This window comes from Equus przewalskii, chromosome X (assembly GCF_037783145.1).
Source record: "Equus przewalskii isolate Varuska chromosome X, EquPr2, whole genome shotgun sequence".
Lineage (NCBI taxonomy): Eukaryota > Metazoa > Chordata > Mammalia > Perissodactyla > Equidae > Equus > Equus przewalskii.
Window position 1 is genome coordinate 100,674,627 of NC_091863.1, and position 13,248 is coordinate 100,687,874.

At 41.5% G+C, this 13,248-nt stretch overlaps 1 protein-coding gene across 2 annotated transcripts in view; it reads right to left on the reverse strand.

Moving 5' to 3' along the window:
* TENM1 (teneurin transmembrane protein 1) overlaps positions 1-10,152 on the reverse strand; it is a 735,430-nt gene extending 725,278 nt beyond the window's left edge. For both annotated transcript variants that reach the window (XM_070604355.1, XM_070604354.1), the window contains exon 1: positions 9,562-10,152. The gene's annotated coding sequence lies outside the window, so the exon portion shown is untranslated. The remainder of the gene's footprint in view (positions 1-9,561) is intronic.
* Positions 10,153-13,248: the final 3,096 nt, after the last annotated feature.

Below are 13,248 nucleotides of genomic sequence, written 5' to 3' on the forward strand. Positions count from 1 at the left end.
AGTTATACAGACTTATTATAGAAAATCTGGAAAACACAGAATGTGTAAAGGAAAAAAATAACCCATAAACTACCTCCCTCAAACAAAGATCATCATTTCTAGCACTTTTGTGCATCTTTTTCCAGGCTTTTTTTTCTTTCTTATATATTGGGTATATATAGTTTTGTATCCTGCTTTATCATGGAATAGTATAACATAAATGTTTTCCTTTTATCATAAAACATTTGTAAACATCATCTTTAATGGCCATAATATATTACTTTGTCTAGATGTACCATGAATCACTTAACAATTCCCTTGTTGAACATTCAAGTTCCTTCATTTCTTGCGCTAATACAAATAATGCTTGGTGAAAATCTTTGCAAATAAAGCTTTTTCTGCACTTCACACTATTTCTTTATAACAAATTCCCAGAAGTAGAATTACTAGGTCAAATGGTATGAACATTTTTAAGGCTTTTGCTGCAAACTGCCAAATCTATACCAACTAAAATTTCATCACGTCCTTATTATTCATTCATTTATTCAATCAATACTTATTAAACACCTACTATGTACCAGGCATTGTGCTAGGGGATATGGATGCAGTAGTGAACAAAACAGATACAAAGCCCATGCCCTCATGGAGCTAATATGCTAGTAGATTTGATAAATTACAAATAAACAAAAATCACAGGTAGTGATGAGTGAATGAGAGGGAAAATGGAAGTGGATCAAGGCACAGAAAATGAAAAATCATGATAAGACTCACTACATAGAATGATCAGGGAAGCCCTCTATGATTGAGGAATATTTGATCAAAGATCTAAACGAAGTGGGAAAGTAAGCCTATAGAAACCTTGGAGAGAATTCATTTCAGGCAGAGGAAATAGTAAGTGCAAAGGCCCTGAGAGACAAAACTACGCAGCATGTTTAAGGAACGAAATGGAGGGCAGTGTGGCTAGAATGTTATGAGCAAGGTTTGGTAGGGAAAATGGTAAGACATAAGGCTCAATAAACAGTAAGGGACCAAATCATGTAGGGCCATGTAGGCCACGGTAAAACTATTTTTGTAATCACAGAGGAACTATGATAATACTGAAGTCTTCAGCAATAAAAAAAAAAAAAAAAAAAAAAAGGCCAGTCCATGCGATCTGGAGAGTCGTTGCGAAAAATACTTGAGGCTTCAAGACCCACTGTCCCAGAGCTCTGTGTAAACATTGATTCTTTTTCTGCCTTTTCAACAACAAAGCAGTCCCAAGTATTTTGCTAAATGTCTGAGACTAGTGTTGTCTCATTATGTCTATTGCTGTTTTACACATTTTCTTAAACATGTTTTATTCTATGTTTTACAGAAATATATTGTTAAAATTTTCCCTATTCTGTGTTAAATTACCCTTAAAATATTTCCCTTGCACTGAATTCTAATTGTTTACATTAAAATTACCTCACTTTCACAAGTTGTCCAATGTTTCATCAAGGCAATAACTCAAATAGGGAAAAAGAACAAAACAATGAAAAAAATGTAGCACCCTTGTGTTAACACTTCACGGATTTGAAACCAAAAATAAATGGTGTCACACCTAAGTGTTGACATTTTATTAGACTAAACATGAAAGATAAATCACAAATGCACTAACAATGTATGGATACATGCACAGAGTAAATCTGTAATAAGTAGTACCAATCCAAGAAATCAGTATGCTATTTGGGCTCCTGCTCAAGATAACTGACAGATTGTAAGAGCCAAAAACAATATAAGGAATAATATTTCACATTATACTTATAATTCTCTAGGATATGCACAAAGAATTGATGAGATTTAGAAAAAGAATGTAAAGATTAATCTCTCCCAATACTTTAGTGAATGTCTCAGAGCTTCCTTTCTCATAAACCTATATAGTGCCTCAACTCTTGGAAATAGTTGAAAGAAAGAAAAAGAGAAAGGAAGGAAGGAAGCACGCTAGATCTCATTAATGAAATTAATACTACCTTTCCAAAAAGAATTTCTTATTTGACTTGCATAGCAATTCTATCAATGCTTCCCTACATTGCTTAAAGCTCTAAACAAAGAATGAGTCACAACCAGAAAAATATATATTCATTTCAAGCATAGAGTAAGCAGACAGGTGACGTGCTTGTATGTTTCTGTAAATGATGCTTGCAAAATCCATGTCAAAAATGTACATATACCTTTTATTAAATATTCTTTTAGAAAAATATTCCATCCCCACACAGACAAACACAAACATATTTTTGGGCTAGTTAACAGAGCAGGAGATCACACATCAATATCAACTGAAATGCTAGCAATTAAGCAGAACAGCTTTAAAAAAAGAAAATCATTAATGCTAAAGGGGGCAATGAGCAGAGTATAAATTCAAAATGTTGATCAGAAACATTTTGCTGCTAGGAACTAAGTTAGCTAGGAACATTTCAGGTGTAGAAGGCTTCCAGTCACTGTGTGGTTGTAGTGTATTTATACACCTCTATATTTAAACACAGGTGGTAATTAGCAAGATTGAGACACCTTTAATAAGGCATCATCATAGGTGCAAAGGATGTGTAGCATATGATGAGTTCATTATCAATAACTTTCCTGAATTAATCATCTCTTAGGACATTTAATTTTAAATGTACCTGAAAAAACCTGCATTATTGAGATAGAGCATCTGCAGTATCTTTTTCTAATTTCTCTGAACAACTGAAGAGTTTTCTTAAAATGCCTATATACAGCTGGGACACAGGGATGGCAATATCTAATAAACCAATTGTCCATCTAACCTGGCACCTTCTCTTTGACAGGTGTCTAAAGCAGATAGAGGCATTAGAAGTAATATAAACACTTAGAATCCACCAATTATGCAAAAACATGCAACTGGGAAATTTTCTCCTTGACCTCAGCCAGTGATCAGATTTTCCCTGAAGTATGCACTGACAGCAGTGTATTTTTATTTTGGCTGCTTAAAAAACTGTCATTCATATAGGCAGCTAAAAAACACTAAACTGTGATTCCAAACATTAAAATGAAAATGGATTTCCTTTGATATAACCCATAAGGATTCTACTGAAAGTTACAAAGACACACAGACACACACTCACACACACATATCTGCATCACCATTCTGAATATTTACAATATCTTTCATTAAGAGGAAAACAATTGAAAAGTAAATATATAGTAATTTCAAAAGGGAAACTGAGGCTACAGCTCTAGAACATCATTTGGATGAACAGTCAAAATTCACTGACTGGATATTTGGAAACATCCAAATGACTGACTGATTTTTTTTCATTTTACATCCAAATGCCAAGCATCTGATGAAAGGTTAGAAGAAATCAACATGACACGGAAGGTATGACACAGATAGGTACTGCAAAATCTACATGTTCAACAATGATGATTAACTCAGATATTTTGGTATCACACAGATATAGATCAAGTAACAAAAACAAACGAATTGACAAAATACATGCAATTCAATACCCAACAAGTGGATACTGATATCCTCAATATTCCCTAAAATGTAAAAATGAAAACGTTATTTTTCCTAAACATTTAAATCACTACTTCATTCAATCATTATTAATTCTGTCTGGGATATTTATTTTTTTTAATTCTAGTCACTTTAAAAAAGAAAAATACCTTGTGACATATAAATATAAATACAGATTTAGATCTCCATTATTTTTTTCATTACCAGTATCCTTTTTGGGAATCACTCTTTCTTAGCTGTAATATAGAAATTTGTTTCCAGCGATAAATTCACAGCAAAAGAATATTAGTTTATCAGCACGCAGAGCTGATAATATTGCAAAAGGCTTAACACGGATTGCAATTCAGTTCATATTATAGTTTCTGATTCCAAAATTCAATTTTGTAAGTCATAATCAGCCACAAAAGTGTTACAACAGAATATGAGAAACATTAAAAGGCAATTTCCTCATTGTTGACTACTTATCAACTGAAAACTTAGTCAATTTAAAACAATCAGTTTGCTTTACGGTGATGGGTAAAATGAGTGTTTTACAGATTTCAAATATATGCATTCAAATCCATTTGGTCTCTCTAAAAGAAAAGTGGGGCATAGATATTTTAATAAAATTGTTTTTGTATTTGAAAAGGAAAAATAACAAATCCTACAGAAAATTCAAGCATCATTTATATTTAACTTTACTGTGATTGCTAACTAGGCCTCTTCAAAGTCTACAAAATCATAATTTGAAAGAACATATTTTTTCAATGTAATAGCTATTATGAAACTATTTTACAGCTGTGAATGTCCTCACAGAACAAAAATGCTCTGGAGCATACATAAATACCAATAGGAATGCACAAATCAAACCTCTTTCTATGATGATTTTTAAGGAACTGCTTGAGCAGGGACAAAGAGGGTTGCAGTAAGATCTTCAGGAAAATGACAGAGATGGCACTGATTTTTGTTCTGCTTATGCATTTATTGCTTGCAACTTCAATTCCCCAGTCTTTTACAGTTACTTTCAGGGACCAAGAGGCTGGCATGAAATTAAATTAACAAGCAGGTTCCCATCCTGAATTAGTGACTCCCAGCTGTCTGTCCCGTCTAGTTTCCATGGCAGTAGAAGAATCGGTGGAAAATGAGGTGCAGGAAATTGCACGAAGGCAACACATCAAACTCTTTAAGTTGAATCTTTAAACCGATGAATCAGTACCGGGGGCGGAGGGGGGAGGTAGAATTGAAGTTAAACTTTTTAATTTCCTGGCTTTTTGAAAAGGCCAGTGTGTTTCTGTTTTTGTAATGCTGAGGGATGCAAGCAACATCTCCTTAAACATTTCATAGGAAGCTGGAGATTCAGGATGCCATTTGGTTCATTATGTATTTTCTAGTAACCCAAGAGGGTTTAAGGTACCCTACATGTATTTCAGAGTGTTTCACTTTATTTTTTCTTTCTTTTTTGACATAGATATTAAAATTCATCAGCCTGTTAAATGACTCCAAAACACCCAGAGACTAAGTAAAAAATTCTCTCAACCAACTAGATGTTTGTTTGCATCACCCCAAACAGCTGGATGGTTGACAGAACTTTTCACTCACATTTTTGGGTGTCATCTAGATACAGCCACAGAGACCTCTCATAAATACCCAGAAAAAAATATTAATCTTGGCACATACCTACCATAAACACAGGTATGGAGGCTCCAAGTAAGAGCATCACAGGGGGTGATCCACTGACATAAAAAGAGATCATTTAACACACTTTCCTGTGTCCATTTTCCAACTAACTTCTCCACTCATACAGTTAGAATAGGGTGGGAATGGAGAACCCAATATTTCAGAATCATTACATCACATTGAAAACATCATCCAAGAGGTAGTGGTTAGTTGGCATATATGCATGTTTCACCATATGCTATTGTTTACCTAAAGTGGAGGCTTGGACAGGAAGTAAAAGTCAGAATTTTTTTTTAAGTTGTAAATTATCCAAGATTTTACTTCCAGGTCTAGAAATGAGTCCTTAAGTTACGTAAGAATTTAACAGGCTTTGTTTATCAGACTCTAAATTATTATTTTTGAAATATTAGAGATCCAAGACCAACTGTAAAAATATTTACTATCTCCAATTAAACCCAGTTTGCTTTGATCATACGGAGAAATGTGAGCAGTGAAATAGATATAAATATTTTTATACAATAATTTTCAGTTAAGGCCATCATATTCCAATTTCCTCAGCCCTATTTTCCATGGGTTCCGGATGCAAGCAATTTCGTTGGTCTTGCTAAATTGCATCATAGTACTTCTAGCAAACTACCAAATCTCTATACATTATATAAATTGTCATAACAGAGTACCACATACTGAAGAGACACCTATGGTTGGACCATCAAGGTCGTTAGAAATCATCAAAAGCTGCATGAAACCTTTTATAGCATGCACCTGCTCAAACTAAGCATGATTCTAGCTGGTTCTATTTGATATTTACTTTCCTCAGTTCTAAAAAATCAATGGAAAACAGAAAGGAATAGAAATAATATATTGAGCCAGGATACAGAATGTTTTACCTTTTAGGGAAAGGAAAAATAACAGTAATCTCCATTCAAAATAGTGATTTAATCTAACACTCAATTTGCAGATGATTTAAAGCAGTTATTGTGTATGGGAACAGTTCTGAAATTTGATTCCTTTTAATTTTTTATAATCAGCAGCTACATTTCCAGCTACGGATATATGCTGTTCATCAGAATGGCTAAATATTATCTCTTACAATATTTTTCATCATTTAATCTGCCTGTAGCTGTGCTAGTAATCCAGTTCAAACCTTTCTTCCAAATGGCAAATGATGGAAAGCTGCTTCTTTTTTAAAAAGTATGCACGGATTACTACTTTTGAGGGTAAACTGACAGGAATTTAAAGAGATATATATAATTTTAATAAAATTATCCTATATGTCTTATATCCAATGCATGGCATTCTCATGAGATTGCTTCTAAGTGTGTGTGTGTGTGTGTGTGTGTGTATGTGTGTTTGAGAGAGAAAGAGAATGAGAGAGAACAAATATGTGAGTACTATAAGAAAATTTGTACTGGTCTTCTTTTGACCTCAGGTCAGTCACTAAGCAAGTAAATAAATAAATAAATCACTTGTTTGGGAAACCTTAGGGAATTTATTAACCATAATCGATAAAGAGCACTCGACAACTATACTTAAAACTGAAACTGATGGACTTTCCAGAAAAGCAAGCTTCAAGTAAAAATTCATGGATTCTAATTGCCGTCCCTAACATAGAATGGAAAACAAAAATTACGTTAATTAACACCGAACCTTCTTACCACTTCCAAGTTTTTTAGGATGTCACGGAAAATAAATTTCCACTAAGCTTTCTGTTTTCAAAGGCAACATATCAAAAGAATATTTTGCAGTTGGACAATTTAAAGTAATATTCTACAGAATAAACGTAAATGTTGGACTGTTTCGCTTCTTGCAAGAATCTTTGTATTAAAGCCATCAGAAAGGTACAATGACTATAAGGGAAACGACGGTCATGTTAGCGTTATTTACACGTATGACAGCTGAATTGAAACGCTGAGACCTTTAGGGTATTCAGAATTTGAATTAGGCCCTTGAATGAGACAGTGATTACATATAATCTGATTTTACTTTTTAACACACCTGTATGTTTGAATATTTGGAATCTCAATCATCCTTACAGCACAATGATTCTACAAAGCATTGTTTCCGTCAGCCCCACTGTAGATTTTGTCAAATGGCATGACTGTTCTTAATTTATAATTGGGACCTAGAACTAATGGTAAACACTAATTCATTTATTCAAAAAATATTCATTTTCTACTATGTGTCACTGTTCTAGGAACTAGACTCTATTCGTTTTATTACGCAAATATTAACATTTCTTCATAGAGTTGTTTTCCAGAAACACCTGTTTTTCAAAAACATTCTGGGGGACAATCTGAAAAATTTTAAATAACATTTAGAGCATGGATTCATTTTAAAAATTACCTGAACCCCTTTTCAAATGCATCTTGCAACTTTCTTTTATTATCATTAAAAGGTTACAACATTACTTTGGCATAAGTACTTGAAAGCTTTTTTAACTACCCTTTAAAAAAACTTTGCAATAGTAAATTATTTAACACATCACAAAAAAACTCTTATGAACTTGGACAAAAATGGCAAAACTGGGATTCTGCTTTTTCAGTTCTTTACTTTAAGGGTAATACGATGCCTTATGAAAATTCATTTTTCCCCATATTGCAGATATGAAGAGCAAGGAGGGTGGTGAGCAAGCAAGCAGATGCTGGGCAATCATGGAGCAGAATGTAGAGCTGTGGATCTCCTTTTAATAAAAAAAAAAAAAAAAAAAAAAAAAGCCTTTCCTTCCTAGACCGCACTCTTTCTTGGCAGCACCGGAGTAACCTATGCTCCAAATCAGAAGTCTTGGGACTAAGATGGACCAGGATATTTCAGCCAAAATAAAATAATAGAGCAGACATTTGCAATGTCTTCACCAAAGAGGTTAAGAGTAGCAATTGATTCTCATAGCCTAGTGTACCTGGTTTATTAATTATAATCATAGAACAACAATCTAAAATTCAAGGAAGCTATCTATGACCCTTACTTACCACAAACACGATCAATTAAGTGCTAACCTAACAGTACTTATTAGAGTCCACTGGGGCGTTTCGTTTCCTTTTGGTTTCTAAAACTGAATGGCTACTAATTTCCCTTCTATGGAACCAGCAACTTCTTTTTGTATTTCTTTGGGCCACCTCGAATACACCTCTAGATTAATATCCCAGGAAAAAACGGGAAAGTTCAGGGCGTCTCCTGACCAACTGCTTCATATTGAAGATGTAGAGTTTTTTTTACCCATATCAGCATATCGCCAGTAGCAGTGATGCAGATCTGCTAAACCCGAAGCTGCCGACGGCGAGCACGAGCCGAAAACCAGCCCCCGCCCCCGCCGCTACTCTCCCGGTGGCGAAATAGATGTCGAGACGACATCTACTAGTGGAGTGAGATCGTCTGTCTCCGCAGTTGTAAACAACCGGCTGCACTGGGTTTGCAGAAATGTTTAAATACACTCCTGATTGCAAACACATCCACACACCAAGTCGTGCTAACAGTCTCCCCTTCTCCACCTCTAGGAAAAGCATCCTAAAACTGAATTGGCAATCTGCCAGTTGTGGAGTGGAAGAAAGTGAGGTTACATTTCCACAGGCATGCCTAGAGGGTACTTGGCACTTGGCAGATGTGCTGGCTGTTGCTAGATTCCCGGAACCACGTCTCAGGGTGAAATGCGAAAACACACAAACCCGCGCAGCTGAGCGCATGGTTAAAGCCAACACCGACGGCTCCCAGAACACTGACTGCTGTGTAATGACTGTCTGTTTTGACGAAGATTGGGGTATAGGGAGGATGCATCGGGTGGGGCCCCAGACGGCGTAGGTTAGAAGGAAGTCCTGGAGTTCCCCCAGGAACCTCGGCTCCCCGAGTAAGATTCAAACAGAAATTCAGAAGCAAACAGGTACTCAAGTGCGTCCTAGCCCCTGGGTATCTTCTCTCGAGATGGCAGCAGCGGGACCCGAGTGGCTGAACCTCTAGGTTGGAGGGATTCGGGAGGAGAGGGCCCCTTGTCTCTTCTCCGACTGACCCCTCCGCCCGCGCAGCCTCCAGGTCCACTTGTTAGAGTGCCGGGGCTCTGCGCGAGAGCCGAGGCGTGGGTCCCCCTTTCAGAACCTGAGGAGTTGGTTGCCAAAGTGTCGCCCGAGAAGCTCAGCAAGCCCGAGAAGGGCAGCGCCCCCAGAGCCCGCTGGAAGCTTGAACTACCAACGAGGCCGACCTCCCGTCTCCCCCGGTTGGTCCAGAGCCCCGGGCCAGGCAAAGGCAGAAGGAAGCAGCGGAGGTTCTGCCGCCTCCGGCAGGACTCCCAGAGCGGACACAGCCTGCCGCTCACAGCCCGGAGCCGCCATCCGCCGCCTGCAACCTCCGGGCGAAGTTCGCCCAGAGTCCTTGGGGTGGGAGGTGGGGGTTGGGGGTCCAAGAGCCAAAGGGAAGGAGGTGGGGGCCAGGAGAAACGCACCTACCTAGTCCAGGCTCAAGTTTCGGTGGCGTCCCCAGGTGCGGTCCCCCGCCCCTTCGCCAGGTGCTCAGCCCCGCCGGGCGCTGCCCGTGACCGGGACTTCAGGCGTCTCAGCCGGTTCCTGCGGGAAACGACTGTAAATCCACATTACTGTTCGAGCCGCCGCTCGGGCCCCTGCATCGCTCTCCTCCGGTTGGCGGCGGCGGTGTTCTCAGCCGGCAGCCGCCGGGCGCAGGGACCGAACCTGGCTACTATCGCGCCAGCGGACGATCGCTGCCTGAAGGGTGCTTGTGCCCGGGGCCGTATGTGTGTGCGAGTGTATATACGCGTGTGTATCCGTGAAAGAGAGAGTGTGCGTGTGTGTGCGAGCAGAAGGGGTGAGCTCAGCCCCCGGGGCACTCGGAGGTGAACTCCGGGCTAAGCCGGAGCCCGCCGCGCTCCTGGGTGCGGGGCGTCTGCACGGCTAAGGGCTGTGCTGATGTTGCCGTGGCCGCCGCCGCCGCGCTCTAAGGCTGGTTGCGGTGGTGCAAAAAATGTTTCTCCGCTACTCGAGACCAAAAAACCTGCCCTGTCTACTGAGCATGCCCGGTTTGACAGCTCCACAGCCGAGGGTTTTTTTTTTCCCCTTTCTCCAAGACTCCAGGTTTTAGCCGCAGCTGAGACGGGGGGGGAGCGAGGAGGAGCAGAACGAGGAGGAGGGCTGAGGGAGCAGGTAGCGGGCAGAGGAAGGGAAGTCGAGATGAGAAAGATCAGGGTGTTAGAGGGTGAAGAGAGGGAAGGAGGAAGCTGGAGATGGGAGCAGTGGAAAAAATAGAGATAAACAAAATTTAGATTTCGTATCACAATGAGTTCCCGGCCGGGGACTCTCAAGATCAGCTTTTATTATTTTTCTGAGGGTTAGGTAGGGTGGAGGGTTCAGAGGAGTGTTTGTCATCCCCAAGATCAACCTGGGACAGTGTTTCATAGTCACGACATACACAAACGCGCGTGCACACACCACACACACATACACACAGAAAGGAGCGCGATCACTGCTACAGTGTGTAAAGCCTCAGGACTTAGAAAGAATACGAAGTCTCTTGCCAATATAACTTGGCAAAAAAGGAAAAAAGCTAGGGAGAGAGAGAAATTGTTTGGGTTCCTTCTTTCCCCCTCTCCCCCACCTTCCAGAAAAGCCAAGCCTGTAAGTGCAGTAAGTGACCCGAAAGCTTTCATGCGTTTGTCTGTATGAGGGCACTCCTGACTGCCTCCCACTGACAGTGTGACCCCAGCGCGCCAAGGCCGGCCACGCTTGGCCTCCTGGCGACGCGTCAAGTCAGCATTGACAATGTCCCCGTAGAGGTGGGCCCAGTGCTCCAGCTCCTGCCCGGCCGCCCTGATCCCTGGGCTCCCCAACCAGCTCCGCCCCTCACCCAGCCGGGCACGAGGGCACGTACCCGGGCGAACCCAGCGCGCTGCCCCAAGCCCTGAATCCCTCCATTCCCACCCTCTTCAGCTTCTTCGAAAAAGCGGAAAAGCGGAATCGGTCTGCCCAGAAACTCGCTTCGGGAGCCTTAGGAGTCCTACTGGGCATGCTCAGGACTTGGGGCGCCTCGCGTGGAGGAACTCTCCAGCCGCCAACACCTGCACGGCTGGGCCAGATGTGAGTCTAAAGGGGGAGGCGTTGGCTCCCAATTGGAGTTTGGCTCCGGTTCCGGGAAGTGCGGCGGCGACGCCCACAGTCGCCTTCTCCTTCTCGGCTTCCCGGCGAGAGCAAGATCGTGGGAGATACCAAGTGTCGAGCCAGGGGAGCTGCACCAACTGGAGAAACAGGACTCTAGCGTAGTCCCGGACCCCTTCCCCCCAGCGCCACCCCCGCCGTGGGCAGGTAGGGGGCGCGCAGAGCAGCAAAGAGAGCCCCACGTGTGTTCGAAGGGACTGCTAACCTCTAGGTAAAGAAAAGAAAGCGCGAAGAGTCGAACCTTCTTTGGGAGAAAAAATGGTTTTCTTGAGTGAAGAAAGAAGGGCGTGTGTGAATGTGTATGTGTGCACGCACGTTTGTAATTTTTCTCCGCAAGAGCAGGGACAGGAAAGCGAGAAGCTATTGCCGAGTTGAGAGCCCGCTAGGGGTTGCAATAAGGCACATTTGGAGCCTTGGCTGACGCTAATTACCGGGAAGAGTTGCTCCCGGCGCGATGGGCGCGCACCAAAGCTTCCAGCTGTTCTCCTCTCCGGGTGGTGGCAGCTGCGCAAGGACGGCTTCCGGGCTGGATGGTCTCTGCGCTCCTGAGCAGGGGGACTGGATTAGGCTTCCTAAAGAGAGGTAGTACGGGGTGACGCCAGGGGGAGATCTCAGAACCGTGTGTTCCCATCTTTCTGGCTTTTGATACAGGTATTTGCAAAGAGGGAGCATTGTAAGCCCAGCGCACCACCGAGGGGAGGAAATATACCGAGCTGAACACTCTGGGGGGAAAAATCGGGGAATCAAGAACACGTTTATTCCCTTCGTCCTTCTTCCAACACTGCATTCGGCTTCAGGCAGGAATCATTTGGATCCCTGCCGCTCGCCATCACCGCACCTCCCACCCCCACCCCACCGCCAACAAAGAAACAAAAGATGACAACCCTACTCTGTAGGGGGATAGCAACTGCTTCCAGAACCATCTCTGTGTTGGGCTGTTGAAAAAGCAGTGGGAAAGGGATGGCTGTAAAACCTGTGTCTTGCCACCAACATGTAAACGAACCTTCCTAAAACCCATACCCTCCTCCAAAACAAAACAAAAGTGTGTGTATACGTGCATTTGTATATATATCCTAAATAAAAGAAAGATTCCTCCTTAAGAACTACCCGACCCCTGAACTGTGGAGGGAAAAGAGTTTCAGGATACCTCCTCAGTTCCCACCCAAGAGTTCTGGAAGGAGGAAAAAGAAATATATGGCCAGTCACTTCTCTAGTGACTGGAAAAACTCTTGAGTCTAAGGAAATTCTGTAACCAAGGATTAAGGAAAGAGCTCCTCGTTAATGAAAAGAGAATTTTGGCAGAATGGGGTATAGACAAACCATAACAGCCATGGAAATGGACTTAGGATTTAAAACCATGATCATCTCACTCTCATGCTCGCTGGTTCTTTTTCACTCTTTTTAAAGACACAAGGAGGAAGGGATGGTTGATAGCTAGGAATTTCATGAAAGCAAACTCAGCTTGGTTCTCTCTTGGCAATTCGGCAGTCTGTTTAATCATTTTAAAAAAAAAAACTCTCTCTTCTACTGCCTCCTCTTTATATTTTTTTCTCACATTCTTCCCTCTCATTTTCCTTAACCATCTTCCACAGCTCCCTGGAGTCCTTAATTCATTTGGTCTGCACCTGTCTCCCTTTAGTTCCTTCAAAAACATTGTTTCCCTTTCTAATTCCAAAGTACAGAGGACTCTGTCACTTTTCTCTGTCGCCGATGAACTGATTTACGGCTTCTGGAGGTCCATAGCCTGATACTGTAGGTGGATTTTCTAAAGCATTTATTCAACTGTAGAGATTCCCTAGACACATTTAAGCAACAGGCAATTGCAGAATTTTCAAGTCGTTTTGCTCATGGGACCAAGAACTTCTATTTCAAATGTGGGTATCAGGAAGAAAGCACGCTAAATTGCCAGTTTCAGAATGCCCAATGTAAAGGAAAATATAACCAATTATAGCAGAGCATGCAATCTGTATA